The sequence below is a fragment of the Charadrius vociferus genome, unplaced genomic scaffold (genome assembly GCF_000708025.1).
Source record: "Charadrius vociferus isolate BGI_N301 unplaced genomic scaffold, ASM70802v2 scaffold248, whole genome shotgun sequence".
NCBI lineage: Eukaryota > Metazoa > Chordata > Aves > Charadriiformes > Charadriidae > Charadrius > Charadrius vociferus.
Genome location: NW_009649851.1, coordinates 1796546 through 1806212, shown reverse-complemented (window position 1 = coordinate 1806212; position 9667 = coordinate 1796546).

The window sequence follows — 9667 nt, the reverse complement described above, 5'->3', positions numbered from 1 at the left end:
ATATTACACATTACAGTTTGAATTTAGAAATTACTGTGTAGATGATTTTCTTAATGAAAATGAGTGCTTTTCAGTGATGGAGTATGTTGATTGTTTCAGGACAAGATGTTTTAAGCTGTCTTCCCCACTAGATGTACAATAAAGGCACTTTTTCAAGCGATGCTAACATCTTACAGTACTAGATGGTTGCAGCACACAATCAATTTGGCTAGTTTGGTGTGCATTCCTCACTTCTGTACGCGTTATGAATTGGGCTCGGGGAATTTATTAGCTGCTCGGTTTCTATCAATTTGCACTTGCTTGGAGAGAAGAGGGCTTGAATTTGTCTTGTTTCTAATGTTTGGGGATTTTATAATTGCTGTATTTCATGCTACAGAAACTCTTGGGTTGCCTTCTTTGTGCACGCTGCATGGGAGCACCAATTCTTGTGGTGCTGCGCCTTCTGCACGGTAGTATCAGTGATAGTGTAAGTTGAATTTGTCATTTCAAGACTATAAACAAAAAGGATCTTCCTTGTAAGTTGCTGCTAGCCTGTGTAGAAACCTGATAACTTTCTATGCTGTTTGTTGGATTCACACTAGTATCTTCTTTTCTGAGATTGCTATCTGCTCTGAGGATATTGGTATAAGCAACTCTTTTTTTTTTTTTTTTTTTTTTTTTTTTTTTTTTTTTTTAAAGGCAAAACATCTTGGAAATGAAAAAATTACTGAGTTGCTTTTGAGGCAGTGGCTGTTCACAGAATCTGTCCTGAAGAAGGTAGCTTACTTCATTGAAGATGTGTTACAAGTTAGTAATCAAAATCAGAGAGAGACAGTGGCAGGTAGTGGGACCAACTTGTCTCGAGTGAAGAAATGCGACCAGCATGATCGAGTTATTTTTCATCAGCCCTTGTCCTCCTCACTTTGATCACACTTGAACGTGGTTTACATAATGTTTGCTGATGCTTCTCATGACCTATATTGATACGATGTGCACCTGTGTTTTCTGGATAGTGATGCTTTTCTCCTCAACTGATGTCTGTGAAGGAATATCATGTAGAGAAGTTGACATACATCCTCTTAATGCAAACGAAGTAAATCATGTGATCTGGCTGCCCATGTGTGCAGGCTGACGGCGGCTCGTAAGTTTAGAAAACAAGTTTATTTGAGAATTTATGTAAATTTGTCGTAAGAATGAGAGCACACAGGGGACAGAAGGGAAATCACCTTGCTGGAAACCCCCTGAGCAAATGTTGACTATATGCTGTTATTAAACTGAAATATCTGAATTTGAAGCCTTAATTTTTAAGCTCCCACCTTTAACAAGCCTAAAAATCCAAAAGCCTGCCAGTCTTGAGGATGTGGTGATGAACTGGTCAACACGAGTACGGTGTGGGAAAATCACAAGTGCTTTAAATCTTTAGTGGCATGCATACCTTATTTCCTTTAAAACTTGAAAACCTTGTTCCATGGGGCTCAGTGTTGGGGCCACTTCTGTTAAATATCTTTATTAATGATCTAGACAAGGGGATCGAGCGCACCGTCGGCAAGTTTGCAGATGACACCAAGTTGGGCAGGAGTGTTGATCTGCTTAAGGGTAGGAAGGCTCTACAGAGGGATCTGAACAGGCTGGATTGATGGGCCGAGGGCAATGGCGTGAGGTTCAACATGGCCAAGTGCCGGGTCCTGCACTTGGGTCACAACAACCCCATGCAGCGCTACAGGCTGGGGGAAGAGTGGCTGGAAAGCTGCCCCATGGAAAAGGACCTGGGAGTGTTGGTCAACAGCCAGCTAAACATGAGCCAGCCATGTGCCCAGGTGGCCAAGAAGGCCAACAGCATCCTGGCCTGTATCGGGAATAGTGTGGCCAGCAGGACCAGGGAAGTGATAGTCCCACTGTCCTCAGCACTGGTGAGACTGCACCTCGAGTAATGTGTTCAGTTTTGGGTGCTGCAGTATAAGAAGGACATTGAGGTGCCGGAGTATGTGCCGAGAAGGGCAACGAAGCTGGTGAAGGGTCTGGAGAAAAAGTCTTATGAGGAGTGGCTGAGGGACTTGGGGTTGTTTAGCCTGAAGAAAAGGAGGCTCAGGGGAGACCTTACTGCTCTCTCCAGCTACCTGAAAGGAGGTTGTAGTGAGGAGGGAGTCAGTCTCTTCTCACAAGTTACAACCAATAGGACAAGAGGAAATGGCTTTAAGTTGCACCAGTGGAGGGTTAGGTTAGAAATAACTTCTACACTGAAAGGGTTATCAAAGACTGGAATAGGCTGCCCAGGGAATTGGTAGAATTGCCATCCTTGGATGTATTTAAAAGCCATCTAGATGTGGTGCTCAGGGACACGCTTTAGAAGTGGACTTGGTAGGGTTAGATAATGGTTGGACTTCATGATCTTTTCTAGCCATAACAGTTCTATGAAAAAACAAGATTATATTTTATTCAAAACGGGAGTAGCAGGAGAGGGAGAGACTAATTGCATCTATTCAAGTGAAATTTGGTAAAGAGCTGTCCTTGAAGTTTTGCGTGGACATACCTGGGTGGCTCTGAAGATTCGTCTGTGTTCCTCTTAATAAGAAATGCCAACAGAAAGCTGGGCTCAAATGTGTTTTTAAGCATAAAAAGTTAGTGTTGCAAAAGGATGAGGAGAAAAACACTTTGCTGAAGGGCATCGAGCTGAGATCTGTTGTAGTTAAGCTGGCAGTGCTTCTGCCTTCTTCTAGCTGGGATGGGGCATTTCCCTAAAGGGAAGTGTGTGAAAGAATAAGTCACCATCAACAGAAAGGAAAGACCTTTGGGTGGGGACAGTCTGCTGAGCTTTGGCATACCAGCAAAGACAGTACTAGAAATAACATCTTTGAAAGGTTTGTGTGTCCGCAGCACAGATGGTTCCCCTGGGGTTTTTAATGTGAGGGGTAGGTAAGGAGCAAAGGGAACAACGTGAAAAGGAGGATGAGTACTTTTAGATCTGATGGGGGTTTATGTCCTCTCAACGGCCTTAAGTTTTATAGATTCATTTTACAGTCTCCGGAGAGTTTGCTGCTGTACTGGAGGAAGAACATTTTGATGTTGAAGCCCTATTTGCAGTATTAATTTGCTAGCCAATTACTTAAGCAGAGTTGTGTGTACAAGCTTTAGATGACAGAATCGAGAGTGGAGAATGGCTGTCTCAGTGTTGTGCTCTCACAGTGTGTGTGGCTAGGTTAACATCTGGAGCACCTGTGCTACAAACAATTAATTGCAACACCCGTAGTTTCATGAGAAAAGCTCTTCACTGGAGAGCTCAGGTTTTTCCTGAGCATCCAGCTCTTCAAAGAAATAAAGTGCTGGTTCCTTTTAGCAGTTTGTGTGCTTCTGAATGAGACTGTCTGTAGCATTTGCTCTCAATTTGATCTTTAAGCTCTCTGTCCCCATGGAGAAACCTCACTCGTAAACTGTGGGTAGAGAACTGTTCTGGAACCTGCTCTAATGTACTGCTAAACAGGATGTTAGAGAAGAAGACACTAGACCTCGCTTTCCAGTGATCCTCAGGTCTAGGTGAGTCTAGCAAATGCTTCTGGCTCACACTGAATTCCCTTAACAACGAGGGATCGCCTGTGGATGTAGTGTTTAATGCAAATCACGTTTTTAATCTGTTACTTAGAATCAGCTCCACCATGGGAAATGATGCTGCTCAGTGTAAAACTGCTCCAGTCTTTCATTTGCCTTCTTTACTGCTACCATAAATGGCCACACTGTAAAAACACTTGTTGACTGCCTGTGGTGTTTGGTTATGTAGCACCTCAGCTGAATGTTTGCTTGCAGTTTCTTGATGTGGTTCGTAATAGATGTGGCTTTTCATAATGCGAAAGTAGGTATTTGCACATAAAACTGCAGTTTGTGGCATTGTATAGTGTGAAGCAGATCTTAACAGGAGAACAAGTCTGCTTATGCTCTTCTTCAGCATACTGTGTTGCTGGGTTTTGTTAATAGAATGAGGATGGTGCCTTACAGGACATTTATTTATTTATTTATTTTCCTTAGTTTTAAAAGTACTTGGTTCGGGGGCGATTATTTTCTTACTGAGTGAAACAGTCCTTGCTGTTATCTTACTCACTGTTATCTTATAAATTCTCAAAAAGTATAAAAGACAGTATTAACACCTAACTGCTTGGGTCCTCTAGCTCAAAGGTCATGTGAAATGCTCATCTAACATTATTAATGCCATAGATACTAAGTAATGTTGGTTATCTCTATCTTTTTCTGTTCCATCGGCCGTCTGTGATAATACAAAGCAAAAAGTAAGCTCCCTCTGAGTTTCCTCTGTGTTTCCCTGCCCTGTGATTTGGGGTGATGCTGACTAAGAGTGGTACTACACCCGCAGGTGCAGAGACAAAGGGGAAGAAACACTGTGGTTGATTTTAGTATAAGCAAATGTTTTGCTAGTAAATACTCTTTTTTTTTTTTTTTTTTTTTAGATGGAAATTGGTGCTTGCTTAAATATGTAGACTGAACACTGAAGGCAAAAGCATTTTTAATAAAACTAGAGAACATGAGACTGTTTCTATTTGACACTCACTCTTTTGACTTTAAAATCTAAAATTGCTGAGGCTGAAAATTCCGGCGCTGCTTAAGAACATTTGAATTGTGCTTACTGGGGGCTTCGGGATCTCTTCCTTTTCCCCTGTAGACCAGGTTCAAAGCTGATTTTAGCAGGACAGCGCTTGTAACCAGTTCTGCGCTATGAAATCTTGCTCACATGTCAGGATTAGCAACTGTAAAACCACTCTATCAATAGTTTCTGGTTCCTGGAATCTGAGTCAGTACACACTTCCCTGTGTGCAAGTTGCAACAATATCGGTCATGTTGCGCTTTTAAAGTCTTCCTTAATTGGGAGGATACCACCGCTCAAGAACTTACTTCTCTCAACCTCCCAAGTAAAGGTTCCTGTCGTGACTGATTCCGCATCAGGAGCGCCGCGCTGCTGGGCTGTGGCTGGGTGGGGGCCAGCCGAGCATCCTCTGCCAGGAAAGCATCTTCCCCTCGCTTGTCCTGTGATTCTGACGTTGGTGAGACTTGGTGCCCACTAAAAATGATCAGGGTAAAATAAGCATTGTCCAGTGCGATGCTCTTGAGCTTGGACATAAGCAAGTACGGAGGTGGGGGTGAGGTGCACAGAACACGTTAGGTTGTACATAAACTTCAGGTGTTGGTCTGCAGATTTGCTGGTTGAAAAGTGAACTCAGTGGTTCTGAGCAGCTTTGTGCCACCAATGTATGGATGCAAGTGCAGCTCAGGCATGTGCACAGACCTCAAAGAGAAATAAAACACAGGGGCTGGAGCTACTGCAGGGCAGTACGTTTGGGTTGACTTGTGGGACACTGACACAAAACCTGCAACTAATTTCTAAGCCTTCCCAACCATGAGTCTGGTGGTTTGGGATTTTTTTGCGTGTTTTTTCTTCTGTTTAGGATAATATTTTCTATACTACCTCTTGTATTTCTTCTGGGAGCTTAAGCTAACTGTCTCTAATGTAAAAGTTCCAATACACATGGCTTTCATTTTGGACCTTTCAGAAGCAAATGCTGCTTTTCCTATTGTAAACACTCCTCATGCACTGTATTGCAACTTACTGCTTGATGAGAAAACCAGTCTGAATTACACTGTTGTCAGATGTGAAGGAGTAATAACCTTTGATCTTGAAATGTGCTGCTGGTGGTAGTAAGAAAGACACTGAATACATTCTCCGAGGACATTAAGATTTAAGTTCTCTGCAAGCACTGATTAGGCTGGAAAGAAAACCATTGTACTGTGCTGGTATCTGTAATGGAAAATACTCAGTATTGCTTTTTCAAAGTGGTTTGTCCAGCTGAAGCTTTGTTTCAGTTACGCAGGTCCACGCTGCAAGTTCCTTGAACTCCGTATATTGGATTTCTAATCTTTTGTTCTTAGAGAAACCTGGAGTTTTTGAAAATAGTGGTATTTGAACCACTGCTTTTGAAGCAGTAGCATCCACATCTGTGAGACCAGCCTCTGTTTAAAATACTTGTGCTTTTTGTCAGGCATCATGCCTCATCATCATTTCGGGTCACCTGCATCATTGAAATCTGTGTCAGGTGTCTCTCTGCTGAGATGGGGTAGGGTTTCTCTGTCTCCATTCATGGGTGAAGTAACTCGCCGCATTGCTCTGCTAAGTTTGGTTGACAATGACCAAGTCTGGTCGTTTGTTTTTTGGTTTTTTTTCCTTCCCATTTATCAGAATGGGATCTGTCAAATGCCGTGCCTGAGCAGTTGAACAAAACAAAAGGTACTGCTTGTGTGCCAGGAAGATCTGAACACACTGTCCTGAGAGCAAAAAGGGTTACGCAGCCTGCTCTACCTAGCGAGAGATCCCTTTCCCTCCTTCTTACTCTCACAATTAGGCAGGCTAACCTGACACCTTAGGTTAGAGACAAGGCAAAAAATAGCCTTCAGCTTTCTGTTGTTGGGCTCTAAATCCCAAACTAAGGTTATGAGTACTTCTTCTCGATGTGTCCCGGTTAAAAACCTGATGCTGAAATGTCAATCTTTTGAAAAAACATCTCTTCGCAGAGGGGACATTAAGGCTATGGAGCTTATTGCTGGAGCCAGGAGTGACGAGCACGTAGGTGTGCTGTCCTCCTTCCTCATCCCCGTGGGAGTCCTTGTGCTGGCCCCACCAGGAGCTGCTGAATCTGAAAGTACAGGTCACGTGGAGAAAACACTTCTTGACCAGTACAAATTCTCCCTCCATCTGAGGTTTTACTGCTCAGCCGCAAACTTCTGAGAAATGGTTTCAGGAGGCAGAAAGCGTGTTTTCATCTTAGAATACAGTGCAATGGCTGATAAGGACGTGCAGAAATACCTGGTGGTGGGGCATGGTGGGTGCTGCCAACTCTGCTGAGCTGCCATGGTGAGTAGGACTGCAGCGTGGGGCTCGCACGCCTTGGGTCCATCAGCCTGGTTTGGTACGGCTTTTGCGCCGTCTCTCTGGTGGTGTGAGGAAAGCTTAAGAACCTGCTGTGCTAAAAGTGTGTCTTTAGCACGTTATGACCACTGTAGCTTTTTTAGCATGAACTTTTTGTTGATAGCTTGACACCTGCAAGCTGTTTGGATACCATTTTCTAAGGGAAAGTTGCCTAGTGTGTTTTCGTTTTAATTGATTTCTCCCATTATTTCATAGGTAGGCAACCAACTCTTCCATTATTTAAAACTTGAATGACTCAAAAAGACGACTGCTCTGTGTATTTGACATAGCTGGATGAGGACTTTGGGGGAAGGCTAGTGATAATTAGCCTTGATAATGAAAGTAGATGGCTGAATAACTGCCGTTTGAGCAGTCTTGGCACTTCTGGTTATGGCGCTTCCAAAACTTAAAGATTATAGTAATTGTCTGTAGTCCGCGAAATGAGTCTAGACAGTCTAGTCTCAGGCCAAAAGGTTGGAGTTGAATAAATACGCAATTTGGGCAAATAAAGCTATTAGAACTGTGCTTATCTTCTGACACAATAGTTCTTATTAGATATAAGTGCTATTTTATAGCTTTTTCCTAAATAATTAGCTTCTAATGATCAGTCAATAAATCTTCAAAAAATAAAGTACTCCAGACTTCGCTAATGAAGCTGAATGTTTTCATGTTGGATATTGTCCAAGCTGGAGTTCAAAAATTCCATGGAATTAACTGTGGTAATAGAAAAAAAAATTATAGGACAGGAACTAGTGTATTGCTATCTATGACTACAGTGATCTCATAGTATAAATGAGGTGTGTTATCAGCTCCGAATGAGTCATCTTAACTTTTAATTATATATGTGCTAATGATTCTCCGTCTCTCTTTTCTAAGAGAAGTGGTATGATGAAAAATTCTAGAAGCTTTCAGTCTTTTGGTTCAGTCCCTGTTTGGCACATATATATACACATATTATGTAGTGTGTGTATGTGTACCTATACACACGTATACAAGTACATTATATTATGTGTATATATATGTGTTGGGAAAAGGCATCTTTATTGATATGCTGTGAGCTTTCCTGAAGCGTCTAGATATTTAAAGGTGGCAGCAGTTGACTAGTATTTGGGTGGGTTTTGTCTTTTTTTAATTTTTAGTTAGCAATTTGAACTCTGGTGTCCTGATCATGCTGCAGACGAGGTCTGGAGTGGGGATGACAAAACCTCCTTCTTCCACTAGCAGGATGTTGCTAATGCAGTTAAATTGTATTGTAAAATACTATCCTACAAATACTTAACCCTGACTTGAATCATGCTAGAAAACTGTAAGCTCTGGGTTTAATGGAGTAGTTAACCTAGCTGTATCTCACTGTTAAACAAATATTTTAAAAGGAAGAATGTGGAGAACTAGCCTTCCTCAGACTTTCTACCTGGATCTTGCTGCTGAACTGTGGTCCAAGCCCACATCTGCTTCGAAGCTATGACAAACCTACACACTGACAATAGCACCTGGCTTTGTAGAGAACTGAAATGTAATAATAAAGTTAGGAAGAGGTTTTTACTAGTTAAGATGGATCTTTACTTACCTTCCTTTTTCTGAAAGTAGTATTAACTTCAGAAACTTTTGACCTTAGCTTGCCGTGGGGTCCCAGGGCTTGAACATTTTCCAGGTACTTAAAATGTGGAGTAGGAGTTAGCGTTACTAAAATCCACTAGAGTTGCTGAAGTGAGGCTTTGTTTTACTGGCTTGTTTGGGCTAGAAAAACTTCTTATTGCATTGATATGATTCTGTGGGTCTAAATGTTCATAACCTAGGCTAGGCAATCTGAGAAGTACAATTATCAAGCAATTTCTTTGCAACTTTAACCCATTTTAAAGATTCCGATTTGACACGAATACCTGCAGTCTCCTCGAGTTTATTTTTGCCATGGAAATAATTTTTGCAATCTACATTTCAGTTCTTCCAGTACAGTCTTCAAGGAGTTGTGTCGTGGCTTCTTTGTTAATAGACTAAATGCCCTAAACATGAGTCTCCTCATAGCCTCTAATCTGAAGTCTGTTCCTGACTGTGTTTTAGTTAGGCTTAAGTTTATTTATTATTTAGGTTTATTATAATTGATTCTAAGTTTTACCCTGTTATTGTACTTATATTTATAAATCAAAAGCTTTTTACATTACACCATGTATCCTGAGGCATTCTGATGATGTCATGTGTATGAGAAAAAGGTATTCCAGTAACTTTACTTCTGCCTCACCAGGAGAATTTTGCAGTTACCTTACTTTCTTGTCACTTATAGCTCTATATTCCCATTTTCTGGTTATACACATATCCTAAAATCAGATATGCAGTTTTCAAAAGAGGTCATGGGCTTCTTGATGTAAAAACTGAGTTAATCCTGAAGAGTTTGTGTGAGCTGCTGTGTTGAAAACTGTCTGAACTTGATAAAATGTTATGAATTAAAAGATAGTATGTAGTGAATATTTTAAGCGCTCCTTGAATTGCAAATGGCCAAGACCAGGATTATTAAGTACTTCGTGTGTTCATAGTTCTTGCACATATTTACTGTGAAGCAAAAATGAAATCGAATGAAATCAAGACTCATCTATGCTTGCGGTATAGAGTACGTTTTATAGTTGAACGTGTTTCGACTTGAGAAATTGCATAGCTGCCTTCAAAGAACTTTGTAGGTGCTTACTGGCATTAAAAGGCACTAATTCAAGGCACTGCAAAGAAGTCTTAACAGACAGT